Source organism: Panthera tigris, chromosome A2 (assembly GCF_018350195.1).
Source record: "Panthera tigris isolate Pti1 chromosome A2, P.tigris_Pti1_mat1.1, whole genome shotgun sequence".
Classification (NCBI taxonomy): Eukaryota; Metazoa; Chordata; class Mammalia; order Carnivora; family Felidae; genus Panthera; species Panthera tigris.
The window spans coordinates 139,513,170-139,528,115 of NC_056661.1; the positions used below are offsets into that span (position 1 = coordinate 139,513,170).

General features: G+C 37.2%; 1 protein-coding gene across 4 annotated transcripts in view; it reads left to right on the plus strand.

The window, feature by feature from the left end:
* Window positions 1-25: 25 nt before the first annotated feature.
* The window catches only part of ASB15 (ankyrin repeat and SOCS box containing 15), a 58,728-nt gene continuing 43,807 nt past the window's right edge, over window positions 26-14,946 (plus strand). For 3 of the 4 annotated variants that reach the window (XM_042971039.1, XM_042971055.1, XM_042971045.1), the window contains exons 1-3: window positions 26-371; window positions 2,904-2,982; window positions 13,649-13,749. The gene's annotated coding sequence lies outside the window, so the exon portion shown is untranslated. The remainder of the gene's footprint in view (window positions 372-2,903; window positions 2,983-13,648; window positions 13,750-14,946) is intronic. The other variant, XM_042971064.1, reaches the window with a different exon arrangement.

Sequence of the window (14,946 nt, forward strand, 5' to 3'; positions counted from 1 at the left end):
TGCGCAGTGAGTACACAAAGCTTCACAAGCAGGTGCTGGAGGAAAGGGATGTGTGATAGGAGTCTTACGTCTCGGTTCCTCTCTTTGCCGCCTCTGATGGCTTGCCCAAAGGCTACGGGAAACACTCCAAATTTCCAAACAGTTCCGACAGAACCTGCACTCGGCTTAACTTTGGCGAATTTCTCAACCTTTCCACAGTGTCGTATGTAGTAAAATGAGAGTGGTCGTCTGGAGGTATCCTCTAAATGATCTCATGCCAGCCACGTTTCTAGGCTAATGCACCAAAGCAGTTTGCAGTGTGTGAGGCCATCTCCCACCTCGACACTTTTCTATTTCACTTTCAGAAGCACACCATCTTCTCATTTCCCCAGGTGAAGTGATGCCAGACCATACCACTTCTCCCCGCTTTCCTCTACAAACATTTAATGAGTACCGGTTATGTATTAGTTACTGAGACATAACTTGTAAGACAGACTCTCACATCCTTGTGTTTACTGAACAATGATAAAGATATGCATTAATAATTTGGTAGTTGTTCTAAAAGAGGTTTTTTCCAAGTGCAGTGGTAGCAGGGAAGATGAAATAACTAACCAAAAATTGTAAGTGACTGGAGTTAAAGCATCTGCTAAAAAGCCAATGGGAGAAAAGCACAACAAATTGAATAAACACGTGTACAAAGAAATGTATATATATATATATATATATATATATATATATATATATATATATATATATATTCATTCTGAGTAGCAAAACGTGTAACAAATAGTAAAACAACCCACAGAATGGAAAAAGGTATTTCCAACCACATAAAATCACCAAAAGATAAGTGGCACCTGGAATAAGAAGGAACTTCTATAAATCAGTAAGAAGATTACTATTAACCAGAACAGGTCTCTCTGCTTCCTTCCATTCTTGCCTTGCACTCTGGAATAGATTAAATGACTTTAAATATGTAAGGCGCCTGGCCCAGTGCATGAAACATAGCACCACATACACGTGATTGTTACTGATTTTTTATTTCATGTTATTATTCTCAACCCAGTAGCTACAATAATCCTTCTCGAACATACTGTGCTCAAAATTCTCCCATAGGTTTTCACTCAAGATGTAAAAGCCAAAGTCCTTTCATCTGCTTATAACTCCCTGACCAAGATAGCCCCCCACAGCCTCTCACTTCTCAGGCCTAACCTCCTATTCGCCTTTCCCTGCTTAGGTAGCTGTTCTTCTAAGCCTTTTCTTGGAAAACCCTTCTACCAGATGGCACATAGGTCCGGCTTGCACCTCTTTCAAGTGTTTGCTCAAATATTACCTTTTCAGTGTGGCCTGCCCTGGCCATGAGATTTAAAATTGCAAATTACCATGAGCTCCTTGTTCTCTTCTCTGTTTTGTTTTCTTCATAGTCTTTATCACCTTCTAATATGCTATCTAATTATCTTACTTATATTGTTTCTGTGCATCACCCTTTCTAGAATATAAACCATATGTGGATGGAAATTTTTTCCTACCGTATATGAAATGCCTAAAATAGTACCTGGCACATAATAAGCAATAAATATATTTTTAATGGATACAATAGAAAAAAAGGCAAAGGAAAAGAATAGGCAATTGACAAAAAATGGAAACAGGAACAATCAATAAACATGAAAAAGATTCAACCTCTCTAATAATCAAGAAAATGAAAAATAACCATAATTTTACTGCCATCTTATGGATAAAAATTAAAGACTGACAATACCAAGTGTTGTCAATGCCAAGTGGAACAACAAGAATACTCAGACACCGCTGGTGGGAGTGAGTTGGTGTAATCACTTTGGGGAATAATTTCACAATAATTAGTTGAAGAGATACAAAACCTATAACTGAGTGTTATGGGTTGAACTATAACCCCCCAAATTCATATGTTGAAGTCATAATTCCCACTATCTCAAAATGTGACCTTATATAAAAATAGGATCATTGTAAATGTAATTAGTTAATATGAGGTCATTAGAGTGGGCCCTTGTCTAAGACAACTGATGTCCTTATTAAAAGGAAATATTTAGACACAGAGAAATGTACACAGACAGTACGTCATGCAATGATGAGGGCAATAGGGATGACACTTCTACAAGCCAAGGAACAACAAATACTGCTAGAAAAATCACTAGAAGTTAGGGGAAAGGCATGGATCAGATTCTCTTAGCCCTTAGAAGAAACCAACTCTGCTGACATTTTGATCTCACACTGGTAGCCTCCAGACAGATGAGCTAATACTTTTAATACTGTTTAAATCACTCAGTTTGTGTTATTTGTTACAGCAACCCTATAAACTAACACTGAGTAATAAATTGATTTGATCATTTGTTCCTCTCTTCTATTAGGATAGCTGTCCCTAGAAACATGAGCCATGGGGGTATAATCTTCCCAGTTCAGATTGCCCAAGAATTAGGCATTACCATAACTTTCATCATAATTTATGGTTTCTAGTATTTAAATCATTCACAATTAAAATTCAGGACATTGGAAATATATACATTAACACCTGTGCATGTATTAATGGCATTTTATAGATTCACACAGGCATGTGCATGGATGTATACACATATGAAAATATAAAGAAACTACTGAATTGGGACAAACCATCTGATGACATCCATTTACTCCTACAAAGGTGACGTGTATATTTGGGCACACTAAATTAGATTCAAGAAACCATATTAAGATTGGGAAGAAATGACCTTATTTTTCAAAACAGTTAATGCTGAAATAATCACTGGAACCTAGATGAATTTCCATTTATGAGGTCACAAACTTTATTGCCCATCCCTCCAGATTCGAAGAATTTTCGTCATTGTGGGGGTATGTTCTAGAATGTAGAATTATGTGATTATAAAAGATGCATGTGTTTTCATTTGTTGTAGCTTTGGGAGTTCAGGATTCTGCCATAGTGTATTTGCTGAGGACACAACAGCTAGACAGACCTAGCTGATCCTGTCTAAGGTACTGCATAGCTAACCATTTCTATGTGGTGGGAAAACATGTAGGTTTTCTAAACCAATCCCTTTGCAGAGGTGCAAGTCTACGTATGGAGGGGGCTTGGCAGTGATGTCCTATGGCTGCTGACAGTAGAATTAGCTACAAAGAGAAATCAACCTTGGCATCTGTGATATCAGAAAGGGATTTGGGAATATCTTAACGTGAGTAGCAAGGACATCATATGTAACTGGAAGAGTTAGGACCTCCTACACTGCTTCTTAATGACACGGGCTCTTCTGTGAGTAGCTAGATCTTACCAAAGTTAGGTAGTGAAAATGTTTCCTAGAATCTAGAGCTCTGGAGCTATGTTCCCCATCCAGTTCCTTGAAGGAAACATGAAATCAAACAGATTGAAATTCAATTTGAGATTCATCAAACAGATGAAAAGGAAGAAAGCATTTCAATTGTCAGGGCACAAGGGACTCATTCCTAATAATCTAGAGGGGATGAGTACTACCTTGCCTGTTTTACTCTTAGTTTTCATAACGTGGGAGCACAGGTGAAAATAATCTCCCCTCAGGGAGTATTCTTTCCTATTCCAAACTTGGCAAGAAAGAAAATTATTTTTTTTCCAAATTAATTCTTAGAACAGATCAACATATTAAAATTCTAATAGTTTGGATATGATCCATCTCTTGTGCTTCTGTTCATATCAGGCATATTCAGAAGAATTTGGATTTTTTCCAGTCTTTTCTATCTATGCTATGGATATTTCTAAAAAGTGTCTTGTTTTCTATATGGTGGTTTTTAGAACCTCATTCTAAATCAAGCTATAACTTAGATAGAAGCCATTACCAAGTTTTATCTTAGTGGCAATCAGCTTCCATGTATGAATTACTTACTGTGTGAAAATGGGGATATCCAATACTGCCACCCAGATTTGGAATAAGTTTAATATTGAGGTTTAAAAACAGGTATCCTTTTTGAAAAATAGAACCTATGGAAGAATTGAATAATAAAGATTTCTAGCCACCTCATCCCTGCCAATAGGGAGCATCTCTGGCACCACTTCTGTGTACCAAATGCTGCTGCTCTCCATTTAAAAGCAAACAAGAAAGAAGTGCTGAAAGTCAGGAATTTTTTTAAGCAGATGGAAACTATTTTATGAGATTAAAATAAATAAGGATTTATTAACATAAATGGTAATAATAATACATTAATAAGATGGTACTAAAACAACAATTATTTTTAAATGAATGCCTTAACAGAATTAAGAAATAAAATAAAATTAAGTATAATAAAAAAGTTGAAACTGGTGAAAAGATATCATAAATGTAGATACTGTATTTTTAATTAGTCTCATTAATGTAAAATCACAAATCAAGTGAAATAAACAAGATAAAAGAGGGCAAAAACAATAGTTAAAGTAGAGTTGAGACTTTGGAAATGTGAGATAAAGAATATGATCATTTTTGAAAACTGGATAAATAACAGAACAACTAAAATAATCATTCATTAAATAAATGTATACTGTGGCTTATTTTATGTCATAAACTACAATAGTTAATAAGGATCTGTCAGTGAACCAGGAAGACAGGTTTCAATCATCAAGGAGCTTTGTTCTGGTGGCTGGACACACAGTAGATAAGTCAATAAATTAAACCACCAAATGCGATGATTTTTCCAAAGGAAATGAACAGTGTGCTATGAGAGATGGGGATCTACTTAAGAGTGCATGAAACTTTTTCTGTGACAGTGACATTTATTCTGAGACATGAAGGGAGGATCCAGTCATACAAAAACTAGCTAAAGAGTCCAGCAGAGAAAATAGTAAGGGTGAAAGTATGAGCAGAAGAATGCTGTGATGGGTGTGTGGCTGGGGTGGAAGGGTGAATACGAGGGTGGCAGGGACCCTTGTGAAAGGATCATGCAATGTGAATGGCTTAAATATGGGTGGTGTGGTCTGACTTGCATTTTTAAAGATTTTTACTTTTAAGTAATTTATACATCAAATACAGAGCTCAAACAAGCAACCTCAAGATCAAGAGTTGCATGCTCCACTGACAGAGCCAGTCAGGTGCCCCAGTCTGACTTGCACTTGTAAAAGGCTACTCAACAAGAGTCGTGGGCCAGGTGAATTCTATCAGGCATTTATAGAAGAGTTACTACCTATTCTTCTCAAAGTGTTCTAAAAATAGAAATGGAAGGAAAACTTCCAAATTCATTCAATAATGCCAGCATTACCTTGATTTCAAAACCAGACAAAGACCCCACTAAAAAGGAGAATTGCAGGCCAATATCCCTGATGAATATGGATGCAAAAATTCTCAACAAGATCCTGACAAATTGAATTCAACAGTACACTGAAAGAATTATTCATCATGATCAAGTAGGACTTATTCCTGGGCTGCAGGGCTGGCTCAGTATTACAAATCAATCCACGTGATATACCACATTAATAAGAGAAAGGGTAAGAACCCAGACTTCAAGCTGTATTACAAAGCTGTAATCATCAAGACAGTATGGTACTGGCACAAAAACAGACACTCAGATCAATGGAACAGAATAGAGAACCCAGAAATGGACCCACAAATGTACGGCCAACTAATCTTTGACAAAACAGGAAAGACTATTCAATGGAATGAAGACAGTCTCTTCAGCTAGGAAAACTGGATAGCGACATGCAGATGTATGAACCTGGACCACTTTCTTACACCATATACAAAAATAAATTCAAAATGGATGAAAGACCTAAATGTAAGACAGGAAGAAAGAAAATCCTTAACGAGAAAGCAGGCAAAAACTTCTTTGACCTTGGCCGCAGCAACTTCTTACTCAACACGTCTCCAGAAGTAAGGGAAACAAAAGCAAAAATGAACTACTGGGACCTCATCAAAATAAAAAGCTTCTGCACAGCGAAGGAAACAATCAGCAAAACTAAAAGGCAACCGACAGAATGGGAGAAGATATTTGCAAATGACATATCAGATAAAGGGTTAGTATCCAAAATCTATAAAGGACTTATCAAACTCAACACCCAACAAAACCCAAATAATCCAGTGAGGAAGTGGGCAAAAGACATGAATAGACACTTCTCCAAAGAAGACATCCAGATGGCCAACCGACACATTAAAAGCTGCTCAACATAACTCATCATCTGGGAAATACAAGTCAAAACCACAATGAGATACCACCTCACACCTTTCAGAATGGCTAACATTAACAACTCAAGCAACAACAGATGTCGGTGAGGATGCAAAGAAAGAGGATCTCTTTTGTACTGCTGGTGGAAATGCAAACTGGTACAGCCACTCTGGAAAAAAGTATGAAGTTTCCTCAAAAATTTAAAAATACAACTACCCTATGTCCCAGCAATTACATTACTAGGTATTTATCCAAGGGATACAGGTATGCTGTTTCAAAGGGGCACATGCACACCAATGTTTATAGCAGCACTATCAACAATAGCCAAATTATGGAAACAGCCCAAATGTCCATTGATGGATAAATGGATAAAGAAGATGTGGTATCTATATCTATCTATATCTATATCTATATCTATATCTATATCTATATCTATATCTACAGATATAGATATGTGTGTGTGTGTGTGTGTATACACACACACACACACACATACACAATGGAGTATTACTCAGCAATAAAAAATAAATCTTGCCATTTGCAGCTACGTGGATGGAACTAGAGGGTATTATGCTAAGCAAAATGAGTCAGTCAGAGAAAGACAAATATCATATGACTTCACTCATATGAGGACTTTAAGATACAAAACAGATGAATATAAGGGAAGAGAAGCAAAAATAATATAAAAACAGGGATGGGGATAAAACAAAAGAGACTCTTGAATATGGAGAACAAACAGAGGGTTACTGGAGGGGTTGTGGCCTAAATGGGTAAGGGGCATTAAGGAATCTACTCCTGAAATTATTGTTGCACTATATGCTAACTAACTTGGATGTAAATTAAAGAAATAAATTAAATGAAAAATTTTTAAAAAGGACAAGAACCATATGATCCTGTCAATAGATGCATAAAAGCATTTGACAAAATATAGCATCTATTTTTTATAAAAACTCTCAACAAAATAGGGATAGATGGAACATACCTCAACATCATAAAGGCCATATATGAAAGACCCACAGCTAGTATCATCCCAAATGGGGAAAAACTGAGGGACTTTTCCCTACAGTCAGGAACAAGACAAGGAAGTCCACTGTCACCATTACTATTTAACATAGTACTGGAATCTTAGCCTCAGCAATCAGACAACAAAAAGAAATAAAGGGCATACAAATTGGCCAGGAAGAAGTAAAATTTTCTCTATTTGCAGATGGCATAATATTCTATGTTGGAAACCTGAAAGACTTCACACACACACACACACACACACACACACACACACACACACAAAGCCAGAACTGATACATGAATTCAGCAAAGTTGCAGGATGTAAAATCAATGTGTAGAAATTGGTTGCATTTTTATACACCAACAAAGAAACAGCAGAAAAAAAAAAAATCAAGGAATTGATCCCATTTGCAATTGCAAATACAATTTATTCCTAGATACCTAGAAATAAACCTAACTAAAGAGGCCAAGTATCTGTACTCTGAAAACTATAGAGCACTTAATGAAAGAAACTGAAGAGGACACAAAGAAATGGAAAATCATTCCATGCTCAAGGATTGGAAGAACAAGCATTGTTAAAATGTCTCTACTACCTAAAGCAATGTACACATTTAATGCAATCCCTACCCAAATACCATCAGCATTTTTCAGAGCTAGAGCAAAGAATCCTAAAATTTGTATGGAACCACAAAAGACCCCAAATAGCCAAAGCAACCTTGAAAAAGAAAACAAAACTGGAGGCATCATGATTCCAGATTTCAAGCTATGTTACAAAGCTGTAGTCATCAAGACAGTATGGCACTGGCACAAGAACAGACACATGGATCAATGGAACAGAATAGAAAACCCAGAAATGGACATGCACCTATATGGTCAACTAATCTTCAACAAAGCAGGAAAGAACGTCCAAAAGAAAAAGTCTCTTCAACAAATGGTGTTGGGAAAACTAGACAACAGCATGCAGAAGAATGAAACTGGACCACCTTCTTTCACCATACTCTAAAGTAAATTCAAAATGGATGAAAGACCTAAATGTGAGACAGGAAACCATCAAAATCCTAGAGCAGAACACAGGCAGCAACGTCTTTGACCTCAGCCAGAGCAACTTCTTACTAGACACATCGCTGGAGGCAAGGGAAACAAAAGCAAAAATAAACTATAGGGACCTCATCAAGATAAAAAGCTTCTGCTCAGCAAAGGAAACAATCAATGAAACAAAAAGGCAGCCTATGGAAAAAGATAAGATATTTGCAAATGACATATCTGATAAAGGGTTAATGTCCAAAATCTATAAAGATTTATCAAACTCAATGTCCAAAAAACAAATAACCCAGTTAAGAAATGGGCAGAAGGGGTGAATAGATACATTTCCAAAGAAGACATCCATTTGGCTAACAGACATATGAAAGGATGCTCAACATCACTCATCATCAGGGAAATACAAATCAAAACCATGATGAGATGCTACGTCACACCTCTCAGGATGGCTAAAATTAACAACACAAGAAACAACAGGGGTTGGCAAGGATGCAGAGTAAGTGAACCCTCTTGCACTGCCGGTGGGAATGCAAACTGGTGCAGCCACTCTGGAGAATAGTATGGAGATTCTTCAAAAAACTAAAAATAGGGGCACCTGGGTGGCTCAATTCGTTAAGCTTCTGACTCTTGATTTTGGCTCAGGTCATGATTTCACAATTTGTGAGATCAAGCCGTGCATCAGGCTCTGCACTGAAAGTGTGTAGTCTACTTGGGACTCTCTCTCTCCCACTCTCTGCCCCTCACCTGCTCACATGTGTGCATGCTCTCTCTCTCTCTCTCAAAATAAATAAACTTTAAAAATAAATAAAAGAGCGTAATGAAAGAATAAATGTAAAGAGATGCTTACAGAAGGGACTGACAGGAGGGAAATGGACATGAACAACTAAAGTAATGACACAGAATTGGGAGGGGCCTCCAAAAATTCTGATTAAGACTATAGAAGTTATTATAAAGATATCATAGTGGAATTTTTAGAAATGTCTTTTAGTTTACAAATTTCAAAACTTGCTTTAAATATTCTGTTAGGGTCCTGCATGTGAATCCATATGGTTTGAAAAGCTGAGTAAATAATGGCGGACACTTTTAATCAAAACTTCATGGTCCACTTAGCTTTAATTCCCAAGAACTCCATTATTTGCAATATATAATATTATGCAATTTATAATATGTAATATAAAATGTAGTGAAAAATAGTCTCAGGGATCTTCTCATTCATTCAAGCAACTTGCCTCTCTCCAGTACAATGTAATTCTGTAATGTCAGAGGTATTAGAAAATATCCCAAACTGCCTCTTTGTTTTCCATAGAAGGCCAGTTAAGATGACTTCATAAGCCATGCAGTGAGTTCTCCAGCAGGTGGTGATAAAGAGACAGATGTAAATGGCAGTCCTGGCAACCTTATACCATTGAGGGAATGCAGAAATTTTTTTCTTAAAGATTTTCTGGAAATTTTACTTCGTAAGAAACATAATAAGCAGTACAACATAAAGGAATTTGGTCTAAAATACCTCAGATACAGACAGCAAGAAAAAAAAAATCTAGTCCAGGAATGGTTAGGACCCCAAAGAGCCAATCAGCCACTTAAAAAGTCATTACTGAAAACGGTAAATAGCAGGATAAGAAAGTCTTGATTATATGGCTTTATATGACATTAGAGTGCTATTGTATGCATTTTTAATAGTTGGAGAATGTATGAGATTGACTTAAGGGGCAGTAAAGGGAAGGAAGGAAGGAAGGAAGGAAGGAAGGAAGGAAGGAAGGAAGGAAGGAAGGAAGGAAGAAAGGAAGGAGGATAGTCAATATGTCGCTGTTAGCGCCTAGGGGAACGAAGGTAGCAGGTTAAGGGAACAGGTTGAAGAAAGGTGGATACTATTACTAAAAATCCATCGCTTCTCGGCCTTTTGGCTAAGATCAAGTGTATTACTAAAAATCCAGATGAACAAGAAATGGAACCAGCACACCCACAGTAACTCAGGGCCAGTGAACAAGGTGGAAAAGGGAAGCTAAATGGAATTCACATCCATAACCTAAAAGCACAGTGTAGCTGTGATGGTTGGAGAGGACATGGTGGGGAGACTCTCGAAAAAACTGATAGGCAAGCACATTAAATATAATTGATTTCTCTGTTTAATTACAAGAAAGAGGATGCAGAAGAGAATAGGAGTGTGATGGAAATGTCTTACTGTGGGTAACTTGGACAATTCGAAATTAGAAGCAAACAATGATTGCTGTTATTATGTTTTTGTCTAAGAAAAACTGCATTCTGAGGAGATAGGATTAAATCCTTGTCAACAATACAGGAAACTGGTAACTATTGCCATTGTCGTGGGCAGTAGTGCTTTTCTTCAGACCACCTCACCACGCTCACAAATCTCAGACGGTGCCTTCCAAGAGAGCTATAGGGGCTACCGTTGGCATACTGCACTAGTCAGCGATCATGTAATGCCTTCTGGACTGGCCTTTATTTCTGGGAGATTCTAGGCATGAGCAAGGGAAGCTGAATATAGTAAGAAACTGACCTCCTATGTCCTCACTTAACTCCAGGAGGTACACATGCTCACCTCTACTCCAAGGCTTGATCCCACCCACCTTGACAGATTAAGGTCTGAGCAGATATTAGTTCTGCAAGAGACACAATGCAAGGGAGATACCGAGTAATTTCTCCCTCCCTATTCTTAATTTGGAAGAGTCAACTGGGTTTAAATATCTTTACATTTTTAGCCCTCCCCATTTCCCATACACACTAGCATTTGTATATTCCTTTTTCTCATGGGTATATCTCTCCCCTGTGGTCTTTTCTTCCAAATCATTATGAACTGAAAAGGACTCTAGGCAAGAATATTCTTTGCCATTTCCCAGCTTTATGGGAAGTTCAGGCAGGTGCTTCAGCTTCTCTGGATCTTGGCCAATATCTCCATCTGTGAAGCTCACAATGGTTGAATTAGGTCGTCATTTCCTGACAGGTCGTTCACGAACCCCTGGCTGTTCAAGACTGCATTCCAGGGCACTCAGTTCAATACAAGTTGAAATGGTATTTGCTTTGATTTATATTTTTAAGTAGTAAATAAAAATCTTTAAAATGTCCTATTAATGGGACGCCTGAGGCTTAGTCAGTTAAGCATTCAATTCCTGATTTTGGCTCAAGTCATAATCTCACAGTTCATGAGATCAGGCCCCATGTGGAGCTCTGTGCTGAGGTTGTAGAGCCTGCTGGGGATTCTCTGTCACCGCCCCCCCCCCCACCCCATGCCCCCGCCTCTGTCTTCCCCAGTGCACACTCTCTTTCTCAAAATAAATAAACATTTAAAAAATCCTATTAAAACAAGAATAGTCAAAAGCCTCCAACTACACAGCAGATGAATATGTGCTGTGCTTAGTGGGAGTCAGATGAGACTGGGAGTAGTTTATCACACCTGCACACAGAAAGCTTTGGCAGTTTTGACTGTTATTTAGAATTAAGTTGTTTTTGATTTTGGTCAGGATATTGACGTTTATGTAGTCAGGGTACTGAATATTTCCTTACCATAAGGATCTCTCATGTCGCCATTTTTTTTAAGTGTATTTATTTTGAGAGAGAGAGAGAGAGAGAGAGAGAGACAGAACACAAGTGGGGTAGGGGCAAAGAGAAAGGGACAGAGAGTTCCAAGCAGGCTCCACACTGTCAGCATAGACCCCAACTCGGGACTCAAACTCATAAACTGTGAGATCATGACCTGAGCTGAGATCAAGAGTGGGGCTTTTAACCAGCTGAGCCACCCAGGCACCCCTCATGTTGCCATTTTATAGCTACTCCACTTCCCTCTCATTCACTCCCCTTCATCCCTGGGAATACCAGCCTGTTCTCCATCTCAAGAATGTTCTATAAATTAAATCATACAGTATGTAACCATTTGGGATTCACTGTTTTCACTCAGGATAATTCTCTGGAGTTGCAACCAGACTGTTAGATGTATCAACAGTTCATTCCTTTTTATTGCTGAGTAATGTTCCATGGTATGAATGTCCACTTTGTTTAACCACTCACCTGTTGTTTTCACTTTGGGGCTATTACAAAGCTGCTGTGAACAGTTATGGTCAGATTTTTGAGTTAACATAAGTTTTCATTTCTCTGGTATAACCACCCAGGAGTGCAATTGCTGGGTCTATTGTAATTTCACGTGTAAGTTTTTAAGAAACTATCAAACTGTTTTCCAGAGTGGCTGTATCATTTTACGTTTGTACCAGCAATGCAGGAATGATCCAGTGTTCCACATCCTTGCCAGCATTTAGTGTTGTCACTATTTTTTGTTTCTAATTTTAGTTATTCTGACTGGTGTATGGTGATGTCTCATGGTGCCTATAATTTCCATTTCCCCAATGGCTTATTGATGTTGAACATCTTTCCATGTGTTTATTTGCCCTTTGTATAGGGCCTTCTCACCAAAAATAAATAAAGGTAACAATGTGAGGTGATGGGCAATAGCTGTATTAATTAACTTGACTGCAGTAATCATTTCACAATATGTAAATATACCAAATCATCACATTGTACTCTTTAAATACATCCAATTTTGTCAATTATACTTCATAAAAATTAGCAAACTAAAACTTACTCTTACCAGTACACCACTAAATTTAGAAATAGTTTTGTTTCTGCTTCCTTTTTGCTAATTTTGAGAGCAGAAAACATGATTTTTACTTCTTGTACTTTCCCACAGCACTTTCTACAGAGCTAGTCATAAAAAGTAGGCATACCTAACAAGTACACATGAATCAATTGATAGATTGTGAAAGCACTGAGGGAGTCATCAGAAATTATAAGTGATGGAAGAAGCTTGGATTTGAAAATCATAAAATGTTCTCTTTCTTTTTTACCATCAATATTCTGGTTTTAGCTTCAATATTTCAGACTTAAAGATCACTGAAGGAAAACATTCAACAGCGCTCTGAAGATGTGTTCAGGAGGTTATGCATAAGCTATTCTCTGTTCTTCACATGGATATTTTCATCTTTGAACCTAAATGGCCTGAGGCTGCACTATTTAATTTTTGTTTTTTTAGTGATCTTTATTTACTCTAGAAGTTCATTCTTTTTAAAAAAAATTTTTTTAATGTTTACTTATTTTTGAGAGAGAGACAGACAGTGAGCGGGGGAGGGGCAGAGAGAGAGAGAGAGACAGAATCGGAAGGAGGCTCCAGGCTCTGAGCTGTCAGCACAGAGCCTGATGCAGGGCTGAAACCCACAAACTGTGAGATCATGACCTGAGCTAAAGTTGGACGCTTAACCGACTGAGCCACCCAGGCGCCCCACTAGCAATTCATTCTTAAAGCTAGGCAGTTAATTCCTTAACCTGCTGTATTTTGTTCAAAAGATCTTGTAGCAGATAATATTTTTTCTTGAAGAATGGAGTCATGTCTTATCCAGTAACGGGCAGTTTGTACCATGTTTAAGTGTTTTCAGTTTCATCATCCTTCACAGTACTATTTTATTTTATTTTATTTTATTTTTATATTTTTATATTTCAGTCTTGAAGACTTTATTGGATTCGCATCCTACTCCATTAACTCCCACCTCCCTTGGGCTCTTTCATGACACAAATGGGAGAAAAATGTGGATGGAGATAAAGGTAAGAATGAATGTGTGAAATTGATCCTTTTCCTTAACCAACAAGTTAGGCTCATTTACATGTAATGATACAACACATATATTTGCTCTGATTTTTGTAGTTTTTAAAAATATCTTTTCCTATACAGTAAGCTTTATTTTTTTATGTGGTCTTCATATATTTAGAAAGGCTTATTTTTTTTTTATTCACTGGTTGACTTTATATTTGTGATATTATGTAATTTTCTTGGTTACCAATTTTTTAACAGTTCCTGTTAGTTTCCTGCTAGGAAAACATTGATAAAATAGTCATGTTCAGACCTCTGTGACTAATATTTTGAACTTCAATGTATGGCTTTAATATATCCTTATTAAATTCCATCGTTGGATTTTCCCCATTTATCTAGCATTTTGAGATAATTTTATATTTTGATAAAAGCATGAACATTTGTGTTCTATGTTATTTCCGGAGATGTGTTTCACTATTATTTTGATACTGAGAAGCACTGTCACCCTTCTAGAACCAAGCACTATGTTTTACATCAAATAATTCCAGAAATGACCTGGTTTCCCTTAACAGCTTGTAGAAAACTTAAGGCCCAATATTTTGTTCATTTAATACAGGCAGACCCATCACAATGATATACACTTTTATTTTAGCTCCACTTTTTTATTCAGATCCATTTTAATTCATGCAATTTTATCATATTCTATTTATCATTGTAAGTCACCTATAATTCTTTCTGCAATAATGTTCTTCTTCCCAGCTTTTGAAAACCCCCAAATCTGATGCTCATAGAAATTAACTCAATGTTAATAAACACATGGAACTTCTTGAACAATACAGTTAAACACATCAAGCTTTTATTAAGATTTTCTTTGGTAAGGCGCCTGGGTGGCTCAGTCTGTTCAGTGTCCGACTTCGGCTCAGGTCATGATCTCACAACTTGTGAGTTTGAGCCCCGCATCGCATCGGGCTCTGTGCTGACAGCTCAGAGCCTGGAGCCTGTTTTGGATTCTGTGTCTCCCTCTCTCTCTGCTCCTCCCCCGCTCACACTCTGTCTCTCTCTCAAAAATAAACATTAAACAACAACAAAAAGTTATCTCTATATTTTTAGTTCTCATTCATTCATTCAGTCATTCATTCCTGCATGTAAGTTCAGTTAATTTGAGGTTTTAGTTTTCCTGACATAATTATCACCAGTCTTTATATTTATCT